At 38.9% G+C, this 17309-nt stretch overlaps 1 protein-coding gene across 11 annotated transcripts in view; it reads right to left on the minus strand.

The window, feature by feature from the left end:
- Positions 1-17309, minus strand: part of SSBP2 (single stranded DNA binding protein 2) — a 286817-nt gene that overhangs the window by 148929 nt on the left and 120579 nt on the right. The gene's annotated exons all lie outside the window — the stretch shown is intronic.

Genomic DNA, 17309 nt, shown 5'->3' on the forward strand with positions numbered 1-17309 from the left:
AACAAATAGAAATTTTTAAAGCAATTCCACTGTAATACCAAAGTAGCTTAATGTTATTTTATAAACCTAAATAAATAAAATGACTTTTGTTCCAATAGGAAGTACAGATTTGAAGCTCTATTCAAAATGTGTACAGGATTAAAAGCTCTATCTATATGTTCCTGAGAAACTTGAATACTTTCTAACAATTCCTCTCTCCTACCATATGTCATTTTGGCAGCCACTCCAAGACAACTATTGTTAGTACACTGATCTGACCTGGTGGCACCTTAAAGACTAACAGATTTATTTGGGCATAAGCTTTCGTGAGTAAAAACCTCACTTCTTCGGATGCATAGAGTGAATCTATGCATCCGAAGAAGTGAGGTTTTTACTCACGAAAGCTTATGCCCAAATAAATCTGTTAGTCTTTAAGGTGCCACCAGACTCCTTGTTGTTTTTGTAGATACAGACTAACACGGCTACCCCCTGATACTTGATCTGACCTGGGGATCTCACTAGTTGTTACACTTTCTACAGTCTGCAGGCACTAAGTGGAATTATCTTTTTATCATCTTCAAATACACCTTCACAGTTTTGACTTTTTACATATTTAAGTGAAAGGAATGGATTGTAATCTTTGAGTCATTTAATGTACCATAAAGGAATTGTTCTGACACCCCTACATCTTTCTAGATTTAAAAAAATAAAAATTACACAGAGAATCTGTGAAATCAAGGCCTCACTGAAGTCAATGGAAGTTTTGCGGTTGATTTAGATTCATAGATTCCAAGGCCACATGGGTCCACTGTGATCATCTAGTCTGACCTCGTTATAGCCCAGGACACAGAACTTCCTCAAAATAATTCCTTCAGCATATCTATTAAAAAAAAAATCTTGATATAAAATGGTTAATTATTCTTACTGTCAAAAATGTACACCTTATTTCTGGTCTGAATTTGTCTAGCTTCAATTTCCGATCATGTTATACCTTTCTCTGCTAGACTGAAGCACCCATTATTGAATATTTGTTCCCCATGTAGATACTTATAGACTGTAATCAAGTCACTCCATAATCTTTTCTCTGATAAGCTATATAGATTGAGCAATTTGAGTCTATCACTATACTGCATGTTTTCTAATCCTTTACTCGTTCTCCCAGCTCTTATCTGAACTCTCTCTAAATTATCAACATTCTTCTTGAATTGTGGACACCAGATCAGGTCATGGTATTCCAGCAGTGGTCACACCAGTGCCATATACCGAGATAAAATAACCTCTTTACTCCTATTCCAGATTCCCTTGTTCATGCATTGAAGGGTGGCATTAGCTCTTTTGGCCAGAGCATTACATTGGGAGCTCATGTTCAGCTGATTATCCACCACAACTCCCATATCTTTTTTAGAGTCACTGCTCTCCGGGATAGACTCCCACATTCTTCAAGTATGGTCTACATTCATTGTTCCTAAATGAATAAATTTAGCCATATTAAAACATATTTTTTGCGTGTGCAGTTTACCAAGCATTACAGATCACTCTGAATCGGTGACCTGCCCTCTTTTCATTATTTACAACTCTCCCAATTTTTGTGTCATCTGCAAACTTTATCAGGGATGATTATGTTTTTTTCCAGGTCACTGATAAAAATGTTAAATAGCATGGGGCCAAGAACCAATCATTGTGGGACCCGGAAACCAGTGGAAACAACATAGCCAGTTTTGACTTCAGTGGGGTCAATCATTTACCCCAGTGGTGGGCAACCTGCAGCTGCGGGTGGCCATGTCTGCGGATGGTCAGTGGAAACAAACTATCTCACGGCCCGCCAGCGGATTACCCTGACGGGTCACAGGTTGCCCAACACTGCTTTACCCATCTCTGTTTCTGTACTGAGATGTGCCTAGACTGAAAGTTTGCTACACCAAAATTATATGCACAATGTAGATACCTTACTGAGGACTATGGTATAAATGTCTAGAGAGACAGATAAAATATCATATATTAGTAAACACTACTACTATACTATACTAAAACTGAGGTTTTAAAACATTCATAACTGTTATTTTTTAGTTTATTATTCTGATATTATTCCTCTGATAGGAATGTTTTAGACCAAACTGAAGTAAAATCAACATAGGTAACAAACTTACCTCTGACAACTAAATTAAATACATTTTGAAAGCACAATTACTGTTTAGATTTATCTAAAATAGACAGTGAATTATTTTATGTACAAAATAGTTGACTCATACAATACAGAATAAGATTTGCTGAGGTGTTTTACAGAAAACAGACTGTATTATGATTAACATTTTAAAAGTAGCAGAATACTAGAGACTAAACAAAGAAAGCAAACTTATATTATACCAGAAGGGTCATTGCAATCATCCATAAAGGATCTTTCATCCCATTTTTGTCTTTAATACAGAAGAATGACTTCCCCACCCAATCCCACCCTTCCCAAATTAAAGATGATAAGTAGAGATGCTACAAGAAGATGCAATGTACCAGCAGGACAAAGAAAAAACACTGTCTTGTTTTAGTAACAGCCTTATTTCTTTCAAGAGTGGAAAATACTGATTATTTTATTTGTCCATGTAATTTTAGGTTATCAGATTCAAAGGATACTGTTCAAGTATTTTTCAGGACTGCGTCAGGCAAAGCATGGACTTGAACCTATGTTTCCCACATCTCAGATGTGTTCCCTAACCACTGGGCTTTAGAGTTGCTCTCTCTGGCTCTGGGCCAATGAATATTTAACTATTAATATAAAGTAGAACAGTTCCAACAGGCGAGACTGAGAGACACAAACAGACTATAATCTGGTCGTTAGGATACCTGTGATGTGGGGCTCCAGGTTAAATCCCTGCTGTGCCTGATTCAGAGCAGACTTGAACCTTGGTCTCCTACAGCTTATGTGAATGCTCTGAGCAATTGTTTATTCTAGTGGTTTTCTTGCTCTTTCTCTGCTTTTCATAAAAAAAAGGTCTGTTTCATTCCAATGCAAAATGGGAAGATTTTTGAAATCTCAAAACGGATGGAAAAATTGTTTCCTGCCCAGCTTCAGTCAAAACAAACCTTGAAGGGTCGGTCCAGAACCAATCCCAGGCCTCATCCTATGCCTGCTCAAGGCAATGTGGATCTTTCCATTGAATTCAGTGGGCTGGGACTCAGGCCTGTTGTGCAAGATTTGCCCAGCACTACTATGTACATCAAATTTATGGACCAAAAAATCTTGAAGAAAATTATAGGTAAAAATGTTAGTATAACTGTCATCCACATGTCCTCTCCACAGTCCAACTAATTTTTTACCCAGTCTTATTATATCAGACTATTCAATTAGTGAGTTCAAGTGAAAATGAAAACTCTATTAAGGATCAGGAGGTATCTAAAAACAACTGAGTCTAATTAATATGACAACACAGAAACTGATATAGTTTTCTCTTGTTAGAGAGAACCAACCATAACTGATGTAGGATTTCACTACTCAAGTTACATGATTATTCCTGATCCATGAAATCCACGAATAATACATTCTTTTAATATTCCTATGGTTGTGTATTTTAGTTTGCAAGTAGCAAACAGAGAAAACTGTATTTTAGAAGGAAATATCGATAGCATCTTTCATAATAATTCTTGCATCAAAATGTGCAACTTAGCACTCCTTCCCATATTCCTTGGCACTCCTTCCCACATTCCATACTTCTGAAATGCTAGAAAGTACTTGGTTAATGAATTTGTGACTGTGGTCACATACTATGATGCTCCACAAGAAAGTCTGTTCTACACAGTCATGTAATTACATGTCCAGAACAACTAACAATAATTCTTAACTATACACAGTAAGATTCTTAGATTGTGTAAATGAGTGTAGCTCCATTGACTGACGGATGGCAATTTATATTAGCTGAAATATCTGTCTCAAAAATATATATGTAAAAAACTGGCTCAGATATCACATAAAAGAGAAAAAAAATACACTGAAACAATTAAGTACTGCATCTGGTGCTTTTGGTTTTAGTTTTACAAACGAGACTCAAATGAACTTTTTTTCCCCATTTACCTGGATACAATCTCAACTGTAAAGAGCTCTCTTTATTGCAAGCTTATACTCAAACTAGAACTCTTTTCACCAATATTTCTACTTAATGTTAATATTTAGCTTCTGTCTAGCACTTTTACATCTGTAGATTTCCAAGCGCTTTACAATGGAGACAAGTACTAGATCCAGCATTTTACAGATGGGGAAACTGAGGCACAGAAAAATGCTATAACCAGACCCAAAGTCATTCAGCAGGTCAATGGCAGAGTCAGGAATAGAATGCAGAATTCTTGGCTCCTATTTCAATGTCCCATCCACTGAGTTATACTGCCCCCACTCTTAGACAACTTTTGTTAAATAGAAATATAACTACAGCTGCTGCTAATATATTTAATTAAAAGTTGTTCATCAGAAATGCAGTCTAATCCAATTGCAATGTTAATATATCTGTTATCTGATTCACAATGCCTTTTTTCCTTTCCTCCCACTTATTATTTATTATTGAAACCATGAACTGTATATGTTACCCAAGAGCCTGGCTGTAGCATCTTAAAATAGTTTGGTCCTGGCTTTGCAAATGTATAAAAAGTTAAATTCTGTATAAGTCAAATCCTATTTAATTATGACCGCCCTCTGCAATCTCATAAAAATAGTATTTTCCAAATGTGTATCACACAGTTCAGTTGATAAAGAAAGACAACATAATAACTGTGTTATACCTGTTAAAGTATTTTGTATTGACACTTTGTGTCATGTGATCTGTCTATTGCTTTAAGCTCGAGCCCACTGTAAACACTGGAAGATCTACCAGAAATATGTCTTAATTTAAAGAAAAAATACCATCTAAAACTATACTACCATATTGTATGGTAAAAATATACCTGAAATCTAATTATACTGAAACTACACTAGCTTATTTACTGTGATAATATTTAAATAGGGGAGCTTGTTTCTGCTTTTTTCTTGGATTGTTTAAAAAATAATTCTGTTAAGTTGCAAGTATCCACAGGAGCAAATTGTACCTTTTTATGGAACAAAACAGATGGCATGTATGCTAGACAATAGATTTGCAAATCCTGATGCTGTATTACATCTACCATCTTAAGGAGTGAAATCTGACTGCCACATCAGTGTGATGATGACTGCTATGCAGGGTAAGGGAGAGGGAATTTTAGGACAACTATTTTCTTGACATAAAAATTGTCTATATAGAAGGGCGAAGCTTTCCATTTTTAACTAAAGGTTTGCAATTGACAGGTAAAAGGTAAAAAAAATATTCAGGATCCATTATTCACAATACATTCAGATCCATGGAGGAATAAAACTTTAACACTTTTGAGAAAGACTAATGGTCAGTGGGTTGAAATCCCAGCAATAAAGAGGTGAATGTTGCTTAAAGGATATGTAGGAAAACTCATCTCTTTTACCTGTCAATTGCAAACCTAAATGTATTAAAATAACAGATCAATAATATGTAAAATATTACTCATCTTAAAAAGTACTCAAAATCCTTTATTAATAATCACAGAAAGTACATAAAATTATACCTGTCCTTGTTTTTTATAAAAACTATCCTAAAATTCATGTGAAATAAAAGTAGTTGAGGTCTATGAACAATAACAAAAATCTGTTCAGTAAAATCCCTGTGAATCAATATTTCATACTGCGAGGAAATGTCCCATAAAAGATAAAATAAACATAATTGAATACATTTCCACAGAGAAAAATTCGCTCTTATTTTAACTGTTCTCCACTCAGTCAAAGATTATGTCTACAACTACACTAAAAATTACTCTGTAGTTAAATGCAGAGTCTGTGCATGTAAATTGTCTTAAAGAGACATGAAAACATTCCATCTATTGACCAAAATTTTGAGTCTCGTTCTATATTATATTTTATAAAATACAAAGGGATGTTTTAAAATACAAACATTTTTAAACTGCACATTGTCATTTGAAAACTAATGATCAAGTGATGCAGTAATCTGTTCTTATGACAACATAGCCATGATTTGGTGCACTAATGCTTAGGGATGAATGTGTCATGGAAGTCTTTTTTTTAATTAACATATTTCAGCTGTATGATATAATTTAAGAGAGCCCCAGGGCTAGTGGAACAAACACTATCATAGATCACTGAAGGGGTTAAATGAAATATTGTGGCTCAACAAAACTTGAAATTTTATTTTTTTCAAGCGGGCATTAAAAATTAATCCCACACTAAAATTAAATGACCAGGCTCCTGTAGCAGAGCCCCTCAACAGTTTCTCTCAGTTTAGGTTCTGAACGCAAGAAAATCTTGTATATGCACAAGCCTGCCTCAGTTCTGAGCATACACAACCCCTCTACCATAAATAATTCAATATGTTGGGCTACTACCATGAAACATTGTATGTAAAATCACTGGAAAATTAACCTCCTCCAATAAACTACTATCTAAGCATCTAAACATGTAAAAATGAGAATTATTTAAAACTGCTTTATTACTTTTATCCTTAGAAAATATAGTTCACTGCATAATATCTTCTGCACTTGTAAACTATTTGGCACAATAGATTAGTATCCTCACTAAAACAAGAAAAAACAATACTGTTTCTACATTAAATATGCATGATGCAAGAAACATTTGATGTTATCAACAAGGATATGTATGAACAAGTATAATCCCCCTTTTGGAGGGAGACAAATGTTCAGCAGCAGGCTCAGAAATCGTACTCTCAGAATGCAAGTAAACATGCATGCTGTGTTAGTGTTAACAATAGTTTTAATGTTAGATCCTAATCTAAAATTTGCATTCCCACTTATCCTGAAAACTCCACTACTAAGTAGTGCTTTTTTATTCTCTTGAAGATACACAGTATTGCACACTTTGCATCTAAAATTAGAATCTCACCCACTGTCTGGGTGCAAAAAGAAGGAAGCACTCCAGAAAGCACCTGCTGCTGCTTCTGCTGCTGCTAACTAACTCTCATAGACTTCAGAAGAATCCTTTTATCCCACCCTCTTCATCACAAGTTACTATAAACACCGTACACTAACTGGTGACCACCATATTTTTCAATATTAGTTACCCAGAGTGTTTCAAAATTAAAGGTCTTGAGAAACATATTTTGAAAATGTTTATTACCAAAATAAATAAGTCTCACATAAAATTAACATATTAAGGATGTTAGAATAAAAACTAATTCACCATAAGCTACTGTTATACTTTCACTGTCAAAGTTTTCTATTTGAAACCCATATTTTGTATTTAATTCAAGAGCAGTTGTGCCCCTGGTGTGTGTTATATAAATAATATACCTCTCGCTGGATTTTTGGTGCTATTTATTAGGGATGGACAAAAGTCAGAATTTCTCTTTTTGGGGAGGAAATTTCAACTTTTTGACATCTATTTCCATTCCAAATTTCAGCAACAAATATTTTTATGAAATTTTCATTTTGAACTTTATTTAAATATTTATTTTCATTTTACATTATATCATGATATCTCAGTCTAATAGCATAATGTAATGTCAGATTACAACAATGTTTTATTATGTAAAAATAAAACAAAAAAAACCTCAGGACAACTGCTACTTAGTACACATTGAAACTTCTTATCTTATTTTATAGATCAAAGAGTCTCCTGTTTGTGTTATAATGAAACAATTTGATACTTCTGCAAAATGGAATTTAAGCAATTTTTAATAAAATTAAATTACATAAATATATTTTTACTATTACATGATATCACTCTGACATGACTTGCAATGGCATTATTTCTCAGATTATGCACTAATACTATTTACATACCCTGAAATAATGTAGAAATAATAAAAATATAAAAATTAAAAACAAAAATAAAATAAATTTTGAAACTTAAATTTAATTTTGAAACAAAATTTCAAAGCTTTCCTAAACATACTTTTCCAAAATGAAAAGGTTTTATTTTGGAACAAGTTGTTTTCACTGAAAATTGTGTCAAAATGATACTTTTTGTGAAAAATGCAGTTTCATTGAAATTGCATTTTCTGATGCAAAACTGTTTCAATGAAAAAAACAATGAGGAGTCCTTGTGGCACCTTAGAGACAAACAAATTTATTTGGGCATAAGCTTTCCTGGGCTAGAACCCACTTTATCAGATGCATGAAGTGAAAAATACAGGAGCAGGTATAAATTCATGAAAGGATGGGGATTGCTTTACCAAGTGTGAGGTCAGTCTAATGAGATAAATCAATTAACAGCAGGATACCAAGGGAGGAAAAATAACTTTTGAAGTGGTAAAAGAGTGGTCCATTACAGACAGTTGACAAGAAGGTGAGAGTAACAATAGTGAGAAATTAGTATTGGGGAAATTAAGTTTAGGTTTTGTTATGACCCAACCACTCCCAATCTTTATTCAGGCCTAATCTGATGGTATCCAGTTTGCAAATTAATTCCAGTTCTGCAGCTTCACACTGGAGTCTGTTCTTGAAGTTTTTTGTTGAAGAATTGCCACTTTTAGGTTTGTTATTGAGTGACCAGAGAGACTGAAGTGTTCTCCTACTGGTTTTTGAATGTTATGATTCTTGATGTCAGATTTGTGTCCATTAATTCTTTTGTGTAGAGACTGTCCAGTTTGGCCAATGTACATGGCAGAGGGGCATTGCTGGCTTATATTACATTAGTAGATGTGCAGGTGAACGAGACCTGGATGGTGTGGCTGATGTGGTTAGGTCCTATGATGGTGTTGGGCCTGTCTAGTAGTAGGTGACTTCTCGGTACCCTTCTGGCTCTGTCAATCTGTTTCTTCACTTCACCAGGTGGGTACTGCAGTTTTAAGACTGCCTGGTAGAGATTCTGTAGGTGTTTGTCTCTGTCTGAGGGATCGGAGTGAATGTGGTTGTATCTTAGAGCTTGGCTGTAGACAATGGATCATGTGATGTGGTCTGGATGAAAGCTGGAGGCATGTAGGTAAGTATAACGGTCAGTAGGTTTCCAGTATAGGGTGGTGTTTATGTGACCATCGCTTATTAGCACTGTAGTGTCTAGGAAGTGGACCATTTGTGTGGACTGATCCAGGCTGAGGTAGATTGTAGGGTGGAAATCGTTGAAGTCTTGGTGGAATTCCTCAAGGGCCTCCTTCCCATGAGTCCAGATGATGAAGATGTCATCAATGTAGCGCAAGTAGAGTAGGGGCGTAAGGGGACGAGAGCTGAGGAAGCACTGTTCTAAGTCAGCCATAAAAATGTTGGCATACTGAGGGGCCATGCGGGTACCCATAGCAGTCCCGCTGACTTGAAGGTATAAATTGTCCCCAAATCTGAAATAGTTGTGGGTGAGGACAAAGTCACAAAGTTCAGCCATCAGATTTGCTGTGATGGTATTGGGGATGCTATTCCTGATGGCTTGTAGTTCTTCTTTGTGTGGAATGTTGGTGTAGAGCGCTTCTACTTCCATAGTGGATGGGATGGTGTTTTCTGATGATGATGTTTCTTTTGGTAATCCTCAGTGGGGTCAGAGGGTAATGGCCTGTAGAATGTGGTGTCAGAGAGTTGTCTAGCAGCCTCTTGTTCATATTCTGACCTATTCATGATGACTACAGCACCTCCTTTGTCAGACAATGAACATTTTCCAACTCTCTCTACTATTTATAACAAATTATTTTCTTTTAGATTATACTAAATATTTACATATTTAAAAATTGAAGTACATCAGTGAAGGTATTCTGATAGAAAGAAAAATCTTTATTTCAACTCAATTTTGATATCTGCATTTATAATAAAGAATTGTCACTTACTCTGTTGGGGTTAAAAGTTATTTCTCTATCATGAAATAGAAAAAGAAGTTTCTACTGTGTATTACAGGTACAAAGTACTGTGAAAAATTTTACTCTGGTTATTCAAACTTCCGGCTTCTGTAAGGGAAGTATGAAAGTGATTGTAATGCTCTTTTTCTACAGCTACAAATAAACTGCTATGTTCTTGACCCAATGAACTTAATTTCCATTACAAAACAGGAGTCATAAGTATACAGCGGGTGTAAAATAGACTCTTTAAAGTTTTGCTCAACTGCTTCTATAATACATATGAGGATAATGAGCAATAATGTTTAAATATTGACACAAGCCACGTTGATTCAGCTCTCCTAAATATATAAAGAACGTTCAAACATATGGGGAAACAAACAAAAAATGCACCTCCAATGCACCCCAACATAGTAGCTAAATTACCTTTTAAGTGATGGCATTCCAAGACACTTCCAAGAAAGTGTTCTAATACTGTAAAATGGACCAAGCAGCAAAGCAGTTAAAATATTGTCTTACACATATGTAAATTAGATTGTTCAAATGGGTTGTATGGGCTAGGGGGTGAGTGGTATGCATGTAAGGAATGGAGAGATGACAGACTATGGGTGATATACTGAGGGGCAAGATTGAGGGAACTACCTGGAAGGATATAGCTCAGTGGTTCTCAAACTGTAGGTTGGGACCCCAAAGCGGGTCACAACTCCATTTTAATGGGGTCACCAGGGCTGGTATTAGACTTGCTGGGGCCCAGGCCGGGGTCAAAGTGCAAGCCCCACCACCTGGGGCCAGGGGTGAAGCCTGTACCCCACTGTCCTAGTTGGTGGGGCTCAGGTTACAGGCCCTCCCGGCCTGGGGCTGAAGCCCTTGGGCTTTGACTTTGGCCCCTCTGCCCAAGGTGGTGGGACTTGGGCTTTGTCTTCCCCCCCACACATCCAGGGTGGCGGGGCTTGGGCGGGCTCAGGCTTCTTTCCCCCCTCCTGGGGTCATGTAGTAATTTTTGTTGTCAGAAAGTGGTCTATAGTGGGGTGGTTACCCCACTCCTGCCTGGAAGGGCTTAAAACAGCCCTGGCAGAGGGCTGCAGCTCTAAAAGCTGGGCTGATTGGGGAAGCAGCCGCAGCTGGGCCACGCCCCAATCAGGCCACAGCTGGCCTGTATAAGAAGGCTGGGAGCCAGGTGCCCAAACAATCAATCAATCAATCTCTCTCTCAAAATCTGTGTGTGTGTGTGTGTGTGTGTGTTCAGAGAGAGAAGGGCCTGGCTGCAGCAAGCTAGAGACAGGGTACCTGAGCAGAGCAGGGCTGGGGACAGGCTGAGGAGCTGGGGAGCTCCAGCCTGGAAAGCCTGAGGCTATGACCTAGCAGAAGGCCAAGGAGTACTGGGGGTTGCAGAGGGCAGCCCAGAGCTAGGCCAAGGCAGCAGGTCCAAACCCAACCTTGCCAATGATGAGTGGCCTATACTGCAGTCTGCTGCAGGGAACGGGGGCTAGATGGTGACTGGCAGTGGCCTTATTCTGAGGTGAGGTAGGGATAGTGGGTGGGGGTTGCCTGGGAAGGGGAGACCCTAGTACTGAGGGGTGTACTGCCAGGGGGCAGCACCCCAGATAAAAGGGCACCGGGGTCCGGGAGAGACATGGAGGCCAGAGGACTGGTGGATCACCAGCCTGCAGAGGGCGCTCTAATGGTTGGATCGAGCTAATTCCCAGAGTCACCAGCAGGAGGCGCCGCAGGGGTGAGTCCGCACCTCTACAGGGTCACAGTGCAATGAAGTTTGAGAACCCCTGATATAGCTGACTGAGGGGTAGGAATGGGGGAAGACATATACAAAAAGTGGGAGGGAAGAGAGAAGCAAGAGGACAAACAGAAGATTCAGAACAGGAGCTAAAGCAGAAGACAAGGAGAAAGCAGCAAGGGAGAGACAGATATAAAAAAAGCCAATTTGCCAAAATAATATCTTTCATCAGTCACAGACGAGAGCTGCTAACTAAAGAAAAGCCAGCTGAAACACTGAGAAGTGAAGGAGTGATAAAAAAAGAGCAAATTATCTGACAAAGTAGAAAGTATAAAAATCTAAAGATAATTAGAGACAAATAGAAAGAAGAGATAAAGATGTCTTATTTCTTGGGGGGCACTTAAATGCTATTAGGTGTTGTGTCTGTATTTCTAGGCGAATAATCTGATTTTAGATTCAAATCTAAAAACTTAGATTTTTCCTTTGGCATTTAGTCCTTCCCCATTTCTCTCTTTGCCGCCTTCCTCATGGTTATTCCTAAATCAACTCCAAAGGCACTGCCTACATCACTGCATGGCATGACTCTCTGATGGACTCCCTAGTGGACTCTCCTTTAATTATTTCAACAGGTGGGCCCAGAGATCCGACATTTTAAACATTATCACTGACTTATAAAACAAAGACTACAAAGATAACAATCCAGCCCCAAAATGGAAGAGACTGGCCAGATCTCTGGGCCTGCTCCATTCTCTTTGCACTATTATGGTACATGGGAATTGCCATACTGGATTAAATGTGAGAACCATCTAGTTCAGTATCCTGATACAGGGGCCAGTATCTTCAGAGGAAGGTGTAAGAAGCACACAAAGGCAGATGTGGTATAATATGCTCCCCACATTAGCTTTCATTCTACTCTCTAATAATTAAGAGATTGGTTTAAACCAGGGGTTGGGAAACTTTTTAGCCTTCAGTCCACATCTGGGTATGGAAATTGTATGGCAGGCCATGAATGCTCACAAAATTGAAGGTAGGGTATGCGGGTAGGGGTGAGGGCTCCAGCTGGGGGTGAGGGCTCTGGGTGGGGCCAGAAATGAGGAGTTCAGGATGCAGGAGGGGGCTGCAGGCTGGGGCAGGGAGTTAGGGTGGGGCTGGGGATGAGGGGTTTGCAGGAGGGGGCTACAGGCTGGGGATGAGGGGTTCAGAGGGCAGGAGGGGGATCAGGGCTGGGGCAGGGGGTGGGGTGCGGGAGGGGATGAGGGCTCCAGCTGGGGATGCAGGCTCTGGGGTGGGGCTGGGATGAGGGGTTTGGGGTGCAGGAGAGGGCTTCAGGCTGGGATCGAGGGGTTTGGAGGACGGGAGGGGGATCGGGGCTGGGGCAGGAGGTTGGGACATGGGGGAGGGCTCAGGGGTGCAGGCTCTGGTTGGCACTTACCTCAAGCAGCTCCTGGAAGCAGTGGCATGTCCCCCCTCCAGCTCCTATGCAGCCAGGTGGCTCTGCACGCTGCCCCGTCGGCAGGTGCCAGCCCCGCAGCTCCCATTGGCCGCAGTTCCTGGCAGTGCGCTGAGCTCCCTAGCTGCTCCTATGCATAGGAGTTGGAGGTGGGACATGCTGGTTGCTTCCCGGGAGCCGCAGCATGCACAGAGCAGGGCAAGCCCCCGACTCCGCTCCCCGGCTGGAGTGGGGCAAGCCCCTGACCCTGCTCCCTGGCGGGAGCTCGATGGCTGGATTAAAAGGTCTGATGGGCCGGATGCAGCCCGTTGGCCACAGTTTGCCCACCCCAGTTCAAAACCTGAAAAATTAGGTTTAATATCCCTTCCAAAACTTTTGATAGCTTTAATTATAACTCTGGATATTCTTGGCCAATCATTTTTTCTTGATAAATTCTTAGTCTCAACAAAACTTCCTATAGCAATGAATTCCACAATCTATAATACGTTGTGTGAAAAAATATTTCCTTTTATCAGTTTCGAATTTGCCACCTTTTAATCTCATTGACTGTCCTTTTGTTTAACTGTGAGACAGTAGGGAGAATACCATTCATTATCTTATATACTTTTATTATATTTGCTCTTATTCATCTCTTTTCTAAAGTAAACAATCCCAATCTTTTCAATCTCTCTTCAAATGAGAGTTTTTCCACACCCATAATAGATCTTGTCACCTTCTCTAAATATGCAATCTCCTTTTTTGAGATGGGTGATTAGGAGTGCACACAGTGTTCCAGATGAGGCCACACTATTGATTGTATATAATGCTTTATAATATTTTCCATATTGCTCTCCATCCCATTACTTACACATCCTAACGTCATCTGCTTTTTGGACCGAAGCTGCACATTGAGCTTAGGTCCTCATTGAGCTGTCTACAAAGATGTGCAGTTCCTTTTCCTAAACCGATATAGTTCATTATCACAGGAAAAGAAGTACCATTATCCCCAACTTACAGATGGGGAACTGAAGCACAGAGAAATTAAGTGACTTGCCCATCGTGACACAGGAAATCTGTGGCCGAGCTGGAAGTAGAGCCCAGATTTCCCCAGTACCTTAACTACATGGCTATCCTTCCTCTCCTGGCTTTCCCCAGGTTTGGAGGGAGGCAGAGGAAGAGGAAATAGTATTATCATGACTATCTTGATCCATGAGACCAATGTGTCTTTCATCAGCAATTTTAGAGTGATGGGAGAGGAGTTTAAAACTCATTAACATATATGAGAATTTTATATCACTGGTAGCAGCCACTTTAGTGCTCTCCTTTATGGCTTATAACAGTTATAATTTTGCCACTGAAGGAACTTAATTAAACTGATTCTCAGACTGCTTATAAAGAACTGTGGTAACTTTTACTTCCTTTATGTACTGTTTGAATTTATTTTCTCTACTCTTCTGTTAAAGAAATGCTAGATATGATGTGCTAGTTCATAGTTTTTATTCTGTATGTTATATGACAAATACACATTTTTTTTATTACATGAAATTATATCATGTTGACTTAAAAGGCACAAAGACCATTTAATTATTAGAATATATACATATACATATTTATATATATATTAGAAAAGCAAGAACAATTTAGTTTTTCCCCTATTTCCTATTTGTAGAGTACTATTTTATCTTTATAAAACTGGTCCTATGAAATCATATATTTTATATTGCGTATATCTATGCCAATTAGTTATAATGTTGAAAGTGACTTCTTGGCAATAAAAATACATGTTGATAAAACTTCTTAAATAATTAATAAAAATATACAAAAAATCCTCTCTGGTGAGAGGAAATCTCTTCCTATGCCTGCATCTAAACTTACATCAGTGATCTTGAACCAGATTATCTGCTTCTATATTTAGCAAATACAAGTACCTGTATGACTGAAGGAAGTAAGTGCATGATTGTCTTGATGTCCTCAACTTCCTTCTCTGTTATAAAGCGACTATAATGTGATGACTGAGGAATGGATAGGTGTGTACTCTCCTCTCTAATATGGCAGCAATTAGAACTAGTGGGAACTTTGTGAAAATTCATGGAGGTGTGGCCATGGCAAATGGGAGAGCTGTGTAATGGAAATGACACTGGCACAGTAAGCAAATCTGAGCAATCTCCTGTGGCAGATCTTGATGGGAATATAAAAATATTCCTCTTTGAGATACATCAGTTCAGTTCAATCAAGGATCTTTGAAGGGCCATTTCCTTTTTCTACCTGTCTCAAGTTCATTCATTCTTAGTCAAAATGCCTTTCACCTAACTACTCTGAGTTCTTAGACATGGTGAGCCTTGTACATTGGGCTTGGTTTCATAAGGAATACATTGGAATGATCTCTGAGTTTACCTTCCCTTTTATATCTATTCAATCCTCCACTCCTAACTGAAGTCCTCCTTGATTATGTGAATGCACAGAACGCCCAAAAAACTGTATGTAGGTCTATTTCCTTTTTGTTTTGTTTCATTATTTAGAAAACAAGGCTTGTTTCGCCACTTCTTCCTCACCATGTTTAAGAGTTCACAATTCTCCACTAAAGTATTTAGAAGCTATCAGTTATTGCTTAGATTGGGAGTCAGGACCTCCAATCTCCCAGGTTTAGGGGTCTCCTAAAAACGGCACTGGCTATAACAGAATGACCTCTGAAACTAAATACATAGGGAGAAATCAAATAAAGGAGTAAACTAATGAAGTGTTTTGTAATAAAAATGCCATCCCTTGTCTTTTAAAGAGCTATTTTCCATGAGTTCATTTATCTAGAGTAAGATTGACTTTGAGTAACATGTTGGAAATGATGACTGATCTTAAGTAATTCTTTTGTAGGGAGCAGTAATTCTTGTGCTATCTTTGTGTTAGCTGATTTTTAGAATAGGAGTTCACCTTCAGATTGTATTACAGTTAACTAAAGAGGTCACTGCTAAAGATGGTACACAGTCATTCCTGTTTGTCTGTATCATGAAGAATTTTGGTCTGTTAAACCTTCTGGATGTGTTGAAGCATTTCTATTCTGCTTGGATAAGGTCTTCCAAATCTGCCTGGAGAGGGACATAAGCTTGTTTATTAGTGCTGAATGGAAAATACTTTCTCGTTTGTTTATTCTCTTTTTTTCCTGTAGTACATATGAGGATGAACATCCAGGGTATTAAAATAACTCAACCATTGTTTCAAAAAACAAACATACACCCTGGGGGGAATAATATTTCCTGAATTTCTTCCTTAGAGCTATCTAGATCTGATTCTGAGAATTCTCTTTCTGCTGATGATGACAGAGGATGAGATGCACTCTCTTCCTTTTTTATATCTTGGATTTTTTCTTTGATCTTTGGGCTTGCTTGAGGACATGCTCTATCTATAAGATTTTTTTTATGCTTTTACTTTCTGAGTATCAGGGCTTGTGTCTTGCTTGTTAGCATCATCCTTGCTGGAAGATAAGAGCAAGCTAGCCTGGGATTGTGAATTGTACATGTATGTTGTTTCTCAGTATGGCACAATGGAGTTTTGGACACAGTGAAATTTAGTTAGGAGGTAGGCAGTTTACTTTGTTTGGGGGTTTGTTTGCATTCTCAGGAAACAAGAGAGTCAGTTTGTTTCCTGTATTTGGAGTTGGAGTGAAAGTAGCAGTCAAAGGCACTGCAGACAAACAGTTTTTCTCTCTAGAATAAAGGCCTGGTCTACCCTATGAGTTTAATTTGAATTTAGCAGCATTAAATCGAATTAACCCTGCACCCGTCCACACAACGAAGCCATTTATTTCAAAATAAAGGGCTCTTAAAATTGATATCTGTACTCCTCCCCGACGAGCGGAGTAGCACGAAAATCGATATTGTCATTTCGAATTAGGGTTAGTGTGGCCGCAATTCGATGGTATTGGCCTCCGGGAGCTATCCCACAGTGCACCATTGTGACCGCTCTGGACAGCAATCTGAACTCGGATGCGCTGGCCAGGTGCAGACAGGAAAAGCCGCGCAAACATTTGAATTTCATTTTCTGTTTGCCCAGCACAGGAAAGCATAGGTGACTTCAGAGAGCTCATCAGCACAGATAACCATGCAGGCCGATAATCGAAAAAGGGCAACAGCATGGACCGTACGGAAGGTACTGGATCTGATCGCTATATGGGGAGAGGATTCAGTGCTAGCAGAACTTGGTTCGAAAAGACAAAATGCCAAAACTTTTGAAAAAATCTCCAAGGGCATGATGGAGAGAGACCACAATAGGGACTCAGAGCAGTGCCGCGTGAAAGTCAAGGAGCTCAGACAAGCCTATATGAAAACAAAGGAGGCAAACAGTCACTCCGGGTCAGAGTTGCAGACATGCTGCT

The sequence above is a fragment of the Chrysemys picta genome, chromosome 6 (genome assembly GCF_011386835.1).
Source record: "Chrysemys picta bellii isolate R12L10 chromosome 6, ASM1138683v2, whole genome shotgun sequence".
Taxonomy (NCBI): Eukaryota; Metazoa; Chordata; order Testudines; family Emydidae; genus Chrysemys; species Chrysemys picta.